The sequence below is a fragment of the Tamandua tetradactyla genome, chromosome 6 (genome assembly GCF_023851605.1).
Source record: "Tamandua tetradactyla isolate mTamTet1 chromosome 6, mTamTet1.pri, whole genome shotgun sequence".
Lineage (NCBI taxonomy): Eukaryota > Metazoa > Chordata > Mammalia > Pilosa > Myrmecophagidae > Tamandua > Tamandua tetradactyla.
Window position 1 is genome coordinate 175,263,917 of NC_135332.1, and position 11,297 is coordinate 175,275,213.

An 11,297-nucleotide genomic window follows, 5' to 3' on the forward strand; every position below is an offset into this window, starting at 1 on the left:
AAAAGAAGAATTTGAAAGAATAAATAGAAAAATAGCAGATCTCACAGAGATGAAAGATACTGTAGAACAAATTAAAAATATACTAGAGACACACAAGAGCAGATATGAAGAGGCAGAAGAAAGAATAAGCAAAAGGAGGACAGAACAACCTAATTTAAATGCACAAAAGAACAAATGTCAAAAAAGATGGAAAAATTACAGTTGGAGCTCAGTGAAACAATGTACAACGTAAAGCACACAAATATAAGAATCACTGGTGTCCCAGAAGGAGAAGAGAAGAGTAAAGGTGTAGAAAGACTAGTTGAGGAGATAATGGAGGAAAACTTCCCAACCCTTAAATAAGACATCTAAAAAATCAGAGAAGCTCAATGAACCCCAAATAGAATAAATCCAAATAGGCCCACTACAAGATACATGCTAATCACACTGTCAAATGCTGGAAGAGGAGCAGAAAATCCTGAAAGCAGCAAGGGAAAAGTGATTCACCACATACAAGGGAAGTTACATAAGACTACATTCGGACCACTCAACAGGCACTGCATAAGCAAGAAGGCAGTGGTATGACATATTTAAATTCTGACAGAGAGAGACTTCCAGCCAAGAATTCTTAATCCAGCAAAGTTGTCCTTCAAAAGTGAATAAGAGAGTAAAATATTCACAGACAAACAAGCGCTGACAGAATTTGTTAACAAGAGACTTGCCCTATAAGAAATACTAAAGAGAGTTATGATGGCTGAAAAAATGTAGACAGGAGAGGGAGATCTGGAGAAGGGCACAGAATTGAAAAGTATCAGTAAGGGTAATTTGAAGAATAAAAAGGGAGAGGAGGAAAAGTATATATAGACATGACACAATCAGAGATAAGATGGTACATTCAACAACTTCCATTACAGTAAAAACTTTGAATGTTAATGGACTAAACTCACCAATTAAAGATATGGACTGGCCGAACGGATTAAAAATATGATCCATCTATATGCTGCTTACAAGAGACTCATCTTAGACCCAGGATACAAATAGGTTGAAAGTGAAAGAATGGAAAAAGACGTTCCATACAAGCCGTAAACAAAAGAAAGCACGTGCAGCTATACTAATATCAGACAAAATAGATTTTAAATGTAAAGATGTCATAAGAGATGAGGAAGGACACTACATATTAATAAAAGAGACAATTCACCAAGAATAAATAGCATTCATAAATGTTTATGCTTCTAATCGAGGAGATCTAAAGTACATGAAGGAAACGTTGACAAAACTGAAGGAAGGAGTAGATGTTTCAACAATAATAGTGGGAGACTTCAATACATAATTCTCCTCTATAGATAGAACAACCAGACAGGGGATCGATAAGGAAATAGAGAATTTAAATACTGTGATAACTGAATTATACCTAACAGACATATGTAGATCATTATACCCCAAAACACCAGGATTCTTTTCTAATGTTCATGGAATAGTCTCCAGGATAGATCACATGCTGGGGCACAAAACAAGTCCTGATAAATTTAAAGGGATTAAAATTATTCGAAGCACTTTCTCTGAGCACAATGAAAAGAAGATGGAAATCAATAACCACTAAAGAACCAGAATTTTCACAAATACATGGAGATTAAATAACACACTCTTAAACAATCAGTGGGTCAAAAGAAATCTGTAAATATCTGTAGATGAATGAAAATGAAAATGCAACGTATCAGAACTTAAGGGATTAGATAATGACTTAAAAGACATCAAGAAGACACTAGAGAGCATAAAGAAGAATTTGAAAGAATAAATAGAAAAGTAGCAGATCTCAAGAAGACTAGAGGAGCATAAAGAGGCACAGCAAAGGCAATGCTGAGAGGGAAATTTATTGCCCTAAATGCCTATGCTAAAAAAGAAGAATAAAAATTGAGGACTTAACTGCTCACCTGAAGGTACTAGAGAAAGAACAGCAAACTAAACCCAAAGCAAATAGAAGAAGAGAAATAACAAAGATTAGAGCACAAATAAATGAATTGGAGAATATAAAAAATAAACAATTGAAAGAATCAATAAAAACCAGAAGTTGGTTACTTGAGAAAATACTTATTACCTCACACAATATTGTGCTGACAAAGAAAAAAGAGAGAGGATACAACTAAACAAAATCAGAAATGAAAGGAGGTGTCACTACCACAGACCCTGAAGAAATTAAAAAAAAAAATCATAAGTGGATACTATATACAACTATATGCCAACAAACCAGACAACTTAGATAAAATGGGCAAATTTCACGAACACACAAATAAGCTACACTGTCTCAAGAAGAAACAGATGATCTCAACAAACAAATCATAAGTAAAGAAACTAAATCAGTCATCAAAAATCTTCCTACCTAGGAAAGTCCAGGGCCAGACGGCTTCGCATGGGAATTTTACCAAACATTCTAAAAAGAACTAATACCAATTCTGCTCAAATTCTTTCAAGAAATTTAAGAAAAAGGAACATTACCTAACTCATTTTATGAAGTTAACGTCACTCTAATACCAAAATCAGGTAAAGATACTAAAAGAATGTGAAACTACAAGCCAATCTCTCTAATGAATATAGATGTAAAAATTCTCAACAAAATACTTGCAGATCGAATCCAACAAAAAATTTTAAAAATTGTACATCATGACCAAGTGGGGTATATACCAGCCATGCGAGGGTGGTACAACACAAGAAAATCAATCAGTGTAACACAGCACATCAACAAATTAAAAGGGAAAAATCACATGATCAGCTCAATTGATACCGAAAAAGCACTCAACAAAATTCAGCATCCTTTTCTGATAAAAATTATTTGAAAGGTAGGAATCAAAGGAAACTTCCTCCATATGATAGAAGGCATATATAAAAAACTCACAGCTAACATCATCCTTAATGGTGAGAGACTGAAAGCATCCCTGCTAATATTAGGAACAAGACAAGGATGCCCACTATCATCGCTATTATTCAACATTGTGCTAGAAGTTCTAGCTAGAGCAATCGGGCAAGAAAAAGAAATAAAAGGCATTCAAACTGGAAAGTTGGAAGTAAAACTTTCATTATTTGCAGATGACATGATCCTATATTTGGAAAATCCTGAGAAATCTATGAGAAAGCTATTTGAGCTAATACATTCAATAAAGTGCTGGGATACAAGATTAATGTAAAAAAAATCAGTAATGTTTCTATACATTAGTAATGACCTGACTGAGGAGACAATTAAGGAAAAATTCCATCCAAAATAGCATCTAAAAGAATCAAGTATCTAGGAATAAACTTAATCAGGGATGTAAAGGATCTAAATACAGAAAACTACAAAACATTGCTAAAAGAAATCAAAGAAGATTTAAATAGGTGGAAAGACACTCCATGCTCACAGATAGTAAGGTTAAATGTTGTGAAGATGTCAATTTTACCCAAATTGGTCTACAGGTTCAACAAAATACCAATCAAAATTCCAACAACCTACTTTGAAGACTTGGGAAAGTTAGTTATCAAATTTATTTAGAAGAGAAAGAGACCTTGAATAGTAAAAAAAATTCTAAAAAAGAACAAAGTGGGAAGACTAACACCTCCAGATTTTAAAGTTCATTATAAAGCCACCGTAGTCAAAATAGCATAGTACTGACACAAATACAGATATATTGATCAATGGAATTGAATTGAGAGTGCAGAAATAGACCACCAAATCTATGGTCACTTGATTTTCAACAAGGCCCCCAAATCCACTGACTGGGACAGAATAGTTTTTCAATAAATGGGCAAGAAAGAACTGGATATCAATAGCCAAAAGAATAAAAGAGGACCCCTACCTTACACCCTATATAAAAATTAACTCAAAGTGGATCAATGATCTAAATATTAGAGCCAGTACATAAAACTACTAGAAGAAGATATAGAGAAACATCTTTAAGATCTAATAATGGGAGGTAGCTTCTTAAACTTTATACTCAAAGCACAAGCAACAAAAAGAAAAAATAGATAAATGAGAACTCCTCCAAATCAAATACTTCTGTTCATCTTTGTCAAAAAAGGTGAAGAGGCAGCCAACTCAATGGGAGAAAATATTTGGAAACCACATATCAGATAAGGGTTTGATATCCAATATATATAAAGAAATCATTCCACTCAACAACAAAAGAACAAAGAACTCAATTATAAATTGGGTAAAAGATATGAATAGACATTTATCTTAAGAACAAGTGCTAATGGCTTAAAAACACATGAAGAGATGTTTATCTTCATTAGCTATAAGGGAAGTGCAAATCAAAATTACAATGAGATACCATCTCACACCTATTAAGAATGCCTGCTATTAAACAAACAGGAAACTGAAAATGTTGGACAGGATGTGGAGAAACTGGAACACTTATTCATTCCTTTTGGGAATGTATAATTGTACAGACGCTGTGCATGACAGTTTGTTAGTTCCTCAGAAAACTAAATACCGAGTTGCCTTATGACCTGGTAATACCACTACTTTGTAAATACCCAGAAGAGCTGAGAACAGTGACATGAACAGACATTTGCATACTGATGTTCATGGTAGCATTATTCACAATTGCCAAAAGATGGAGGCAATCCAATTGCCCATCAACAGACAAGTGGATTAACAAAGTGTGGTATATACAAACGATGGACTATTATGTAACAGTAAAATGAAATGTGGTCCTGAAGCATATGACAAGATGGATGATCCTTCAGGACATAATGTTGAGTGAAATACATCACACACAAAGGATAGACACTGTATGATTTGCTAATATGACCCTGATAAATGTAAACTCAGAATCTTTTAATGTACAATATAGGGGACTTGGAGATACAGAAGCTAGAGATGAGCAAATGGTTCCCTAATGAGGTTGAACTTAAATGTAAGTGAATAGATGGTTCATTAGTGGGTTTATAAGTAACATTGCCACGTCGAAGGTGAATATGACTGAAAGGAATTGTATAGAGCCATGTCTCTCACTGATTAACACTACAAATATAAATAAGTTCTTGCATGAATTACTTCAAAGGTACGAATCTTGTACAAAGAGTCAATAATAGAGGGATATGGGGGAAAACTACTATTGCATGCTATGGCCTACATTTAACCAGAAGGCATCACTGGTACCACAGCAATACGAGGAGTAAATAATTGCTGGGAGAGGGACAAGAATTAAGAGGAGTTTGGGATTTTCTTTTGGTGAGGGTGTGTTTATCTGTTATTTTTCTCTTTGGAGCAATGAAAATTGTCTAAAATTTTTGAGAGTGATGATGATTGTACACTTTACTGAGGATATTGGTGAGACATGGATTGTTCATTCTGAACATTATCCATGATGCCCAATGGATGGAGTTGACCTAAGGGTACAATGACTGAGAAGCAGAAAGGCAAACTGGGATGGAGTAATGTGTGACTACAGAAAGGAACGAATTCGTGAGGCATGTAATGAGATGAATGAATCTTGAGGACATTTTGTTGTGCAAAAAAGCCAGAAACAAAAGGAAAAATGTTGTATGGCCTCTTTTTGAGAATACTTATAAGAAAATTGGGGTCTAGAATCCTGAGCTATAAATCTTATTTCTAGATTCTGAGATGCTTTGCTGTGTGTGTATATTCTGATATTTCCCTGGAACTTTAGGTACCTGTGTGACACCTGAGTTTCAGAGTTGGAATTCTGTAGCTGTGAAAGTCAGCATTTCTACATATAACAACTGTTAAAGAAACCAAAAAAGAGCTCAGGCTTCAATCAGAGATAAGAATGAAACCAATTGGGTTGGAACTAAGGTAAATCAGAATACAGGGTAAAGAATGACAATGTCTGTATTTTACAACTTCACCTACTGTATAAGACCAAAGGAAGAGAACTTTATTTTGTCCAAAATCTAAAGTTTCTGTATCACAGAATCTAACTCAATCTGTCTGGCCAGTTCATTTAAACAACTCAAACACACGAAGCTCAAAATGGGAATGAGGGCTTGTAATTAAGTACAGATTAATGTAACGCCATTACATTACATTACATTACATTAATGTAATTACATTACATTACATACATCCCAGAATATGTTGTACAGATAATTTAAAAGTATTGGCAAAAATCTTGAGGGATTGGAGAAAAAACATGGAACTATTAAACTTTCCCACCTATGAAAGTCCTGATACTCTCTCAAACACTAGGGACTCCAAAATTAATCGGCCACAAGTCCTTGACTTTGAGGCTTGTTCTTATGAAACTTATTTCTATAGTGGAGAAGCTAAGCCTACCTAAAATAAGGCCTAAGAGTTACTTCCAGTTTGGTTCGCCAAACTCCAACAAACATCATTCTTGTTCACCCTAAAGAAAATCCAGAGCTCTATCTGAGATCCTACAAAAGTTGCATGCACAAAGTTTACTTTTCAGAAACCTAAAACCTTAAGATGGTTCCTAGGGCAGATAAATCCTGAAACCAGGTTCCATTCCCCTATCCCACATTGTCAACATCCCTTTTCAACATGAAAAATGTTAGAGTGGGCATAGCCCAAATAACTCTAAAGATTGGGAGAAAGATCAAAGGAGAAGGAAGAGTTATAACAAAGAAGTTAGGATTTAATGAATAAGTACGACTACTGAATCATTATATTGAAATTTCTTTTAAGTCTCTAGTATCATAGAGAAGATAGAAGGAAAAACCTGAAATTGTGGAACTATACCAAAACTTTGAAATTTGTTCTATAACTATTTGTTAAAACGTACTTTGAAATTTATTTCTTTTTCAAATATATGTTATATTTCACAATAAAAAAAGTCCAAAAAAGTAAAAGTTAAATAAAATTCCCTCTCTTTTTCTTTTTCTTCTTTTTGGTTTTACTTGAAAAAAGTCCTCACGTCTTAGGCACTTTCTACCCTCTGTTTTTATCAGGGTAGTAAGTGGCAAATCCAGGGAGAGACAAACCTTGTTATTTCTTATCAGGGAATTTCTTAACTGTTTTGTCCTTCTGGACACTGTAACTGAGTCTACAACAAGGTCACACTTGATCCATTCACATACCTCTGCAATGCCTGGAGGTTTCTTCCACCCTGGATTTTGTCAAGACTGAGTGAAACTCTGCCATCACGTTTGGGATGAAGGCTCAGTATATATGATGTTTGGTTCATGTAAGCAAACACATGTTGTCATAGGCTACACATGTGGAAGTTCTGCAGGAGAATCAGATTTAAACTTAGAGCTCCTCTTTCTGAAGGAATGAGCAGGAACGCTGAGGCAGGGGACTGGGCTCTCAGACTTCTTCCAGGCACAGCTGAATTAGCTCCTTGCCTTTCCCTCCGGCCCTGGCCCTGCTGGCCTGCTCTAGCATGTTGCTTCCTCCGCAAACACTTTCCCGTAGTCTCCACTTGCACCCTGGACAACTCATCTTTAAGTGGCTTTTTTTTTTTCAATTGTTCACCTTTAATTGGCTTTATCACTTCCTCCAATAACTCTGACAAACGCCTGAGTCCTGGGTAACAAGTGAAATGGAAACTGCTTCTCAGACCTGGGGGTAGAATTCAGGCTGGACTTGCTCCTCTGTATCTTATCATCACGACACTGACTCCTTCTTTCTACCCACTGCTTCCTTTCCTTGTCATGTGGGGCAGGGGAGGGAGTGTAACCTGGAGCAGACAGAATACCTCCCTTATTTGGGCCCAGATTCTTTCATTAGGAATTAAAAATGGATTCACTGCAACTTACTAAATGTTTATGAGAGCTTGCTATCAGCAAGACAGGGGTTTCCCAAAGTGCTATGCTTATGTTTAAGATGATTTTACATAGAAGATGGACACGATTTTTTGATGGATATGTTCTTAATGTTATTTAAAATAATCCCATTCAGGTTTTTGTTTTAAATTTGTAACTGGCGTATACAAACCATGATTTGACAGATATTAGTATTTAAGACCAGACAGATGGCACCTGAGATGCTCCGGCACTGCCAGGGTGGCCTAGTTAGCCTGAGAATATGGCAAACACTATGAAGGGGTTACCGAGGGGGTGCAGTTTGAGAAATGCTGACCTGGACATAAGGGTGTCAAGACAGTTTCCATGGGATGTCTCAAAGCCTTCCTCTTCAGCCCATAGAGGTCTGTGGGACACTCCTATTTAACAGCTCATGCTCAGTTAGTCAGGTTATGTGCAACCTAATCTAAAGTCTGCCGATTTCCTTGCTGTGTGACCCAGAACCAATTACTCACCCCTCTGAACCTTAGTCTCTTCATCTATAACATAAGAGACTTAGAGTAAAACCTAACTCTCAGGGTTGTTGTAAAGACTAAATGAAGCAATATATTTCATAGGTATTTAGCCTAGAACCTGACATTTTAGAAGGACTTAAGTTCTAAAATCACTTTTAAGGAACAAAATACATGTTACTAGTTTAATAAACTGAAATATAAGGGTATTCTGAAAAGTAGATATTGATTTCCAAGTGTTCTCCTAACTGAACTGATGGATAGACTGAGGCAGAGAGAAATTAATTTAGTAGTTTGTGGTCTTAGCGGTGCCCAGAGCCTGGGTGTAGCCCTCCTCTGACTCAGTGTCCAAAGCTCTTTCCACGACAGCCATTCTCTTTTGTATCAGAGTTGTCTGACTGTTCTGATTCATCACTTGATTCCATTTCAATCAACCAAATACTGTATACTCCAACACAGAGACCTTTTAAAAGAAAACCTGATTATAACAATCCCAAGAAAAACAGCAGGTTTAGTCAAAGGTAGAATCCTGGGTTTTACTATAGCCTTGTTCTCCACACTTCAGAGGTACATTGCACAAATATCTTTTAAAAAAGAAAAGGAACTAAGGACATTTCCTCCCTTCCTCCAGAGTTAATAATAAATAAAAGGACCTTTTATAAACATCACAATGCTGCTTTTTATCACAGCCATCAGCTTCACAATACATTACCTTATTTATTGTTTCCTTTTTTAGCCTGAGGTAGAGGGTCTGTTGGCATATCCTCAAATAGGTTATGAAGTGTTTGCTGATTCTTTTGCATATAGTTGGGCCAGTTGTTGCCATTACATTATTCCCAAGGTGTTTCTTGCAGTTATTTCAACAAGTGGGAAACTATGCTTCCAATCTGTACATAGTTCAAACTATTGCTCAATGTTTTGCTTTTTCAGATGTTAGGGGCACTGTTTGCACAACGATCTAAAGTTTGTGAAAGAGAAGATAAGTGACACTTAGCTCTCAAACCATGACGATGATGGAGAAAGTAGGAGTGGGCATTTCTAGGCAAGGTGAAAGCAGGGTCAGAGTGGTCAAGCATCCTAAGGCCAAGCCATGTCGACAGAGAAACTTGAAAGCCACCAATTCTGGGAAATGTCATAGAGGTAACGCATGATGAAGTCTTGACTTCCCAATTTTCAGATGAGGGAAATAAGGTTCAGAGAAAGAAAAGGACTTGTCCAAGTTCATCTACTTAGTATTTAGACATGTTCACTCGGCCCAGTGTTCTTTCAGTAGCATCTCACCACCACGTTTTATTAGACCCGCAAACTTTGGCAAGTAAGTAAAGCTCTCTAAACCTCAATTTCCTCATCTATAAAATGGGACCCTAATGCCTGTCTTAAAGAGTCCTTGGGTGTGCTATATGAGCTGTCACATGTATTATTTATCATGCAGTGCCTGCATTGGAGCAGATGCCTAACAAATTCCAATTGAATTGATACTTCAATGTTAGCAGCCAACCTGCTCTTGTGGATATTTGGGTTGTTTTCATTCATTTATTAATAATTTTATTTAAAAAGAAACATGCATTGAGCAAATATCTTGTGCCAGGTTCTGTGACAGGCTGTTTGGGCAGGATTGGGATTCAGTTCAGGCGGAGATATGATGTCAACAGCATTACCTAAGTTACATGGAAAGAGGCAAATGCTCTTAGAAAGGGAATCAGTGGACAGTTTTTTGTTTTGTTTCTGTTTATTTTTTAAGCTATGCTAGGAAATGCACTTTTTAAATAAAGGGAAGAATGTGTAACTATTTCAACAGAAGCATTAGAGAACTCATATGAAAAGAAAATACAACTTTGTTTCCTTACTCTTAATTTGCAGTCAGAGTTTGTTTCTTTCATAGTTATAGAATCTTTAACTGGGCACATGGCAGCCCAAAATTAAAACAGTATTTCCTAACCTCTCCTGAAGTTGTGTGAAGCCATGCTGGCTAAAGAGAGGCATGTGGCAGTTTCTTAAGAGACAGTAAAGTGCAGCCTTGACCTGTTGTCATTCCTGCTTTCCTCCACCTTGCCAATGGGACGTGAGCATTGCTGGCCTGGACCTTATGGCTGAGGGCCCCATAATGGAGACGCGAGAGAAGTCTGGGACCCTGACACTATGGAGCACAAGCTGACAAACCAGTACTGGATTGTCTACCGTGACTTTTACAAAAGAGAGAAAACTTCCGTCTTGTTTGAGTCACTGTCATTCTAGGCTTTCTGTCACTGACAAGAGAATCTTTTAACCAACTTCAAATCATTTTTTGCATTTAATTATGGTTGTTTGGGAGGTGCAAACATATTACTAAAACAGGTATTTATTCATTTAACAAATACTTGTCAAGTGCTTACTATGTAGCATGTGCTCTAAGAGCTGATGATAATACGAGAAATAAGCTGCAATTCCTGTTCTCATGGTCTAGATGATCCAGAAGAGTGATCTAGGCCAGTTAACTGTAGTAGAAAGAGATTTTTATTCAAAAAAAAAAAAAAGATAGTCATAAGATACATCATTAACGAATTAAAGTTGCAGATTTTAAGTGAGTTTTGTATATTCATTGGTAAACTTTTATTTCCTTTCTTACAAGGATGAACTGTAGAACTTTCTTAATTATTGTTGCATTTTGATAAGCTGTGATAGTGTAAGTCACCTTTCTATAATTTTGCCTACAGTGTAATGAACACTTTTGCTGTGCAACTTCAGTCATTCTTCACATTACAAAAGTTTTTTTAAAACTATGGCTTTGCTCTCTCTCCAGCCAACACAACAAGCAATCTCAACACCCTCCCCCTGTCTACATGGGACCTGACTCCCACGGGTGTGGACCTTCCTGGCAACATGGGAAAGAAATCTTAGAATGAACTGAGACTCAGCATCAAGGGATTGAGAAAACTTTCTCCACCAAAAGGGGAAAGACTGAAATGAGACAGTGTCAATGGTTAAGAGATTCCAAACAGAGTTGAGAGGTTATCCTGGAGGTTATTCTTATGCATTAAGTAGATATCTCCTTGTTATTCAAGATGTAATGTAGAAGCTGGAGGGAACTGCCTGAAAATGTAGAGCTGTGTTCCAGTAGCCATGTTTCTT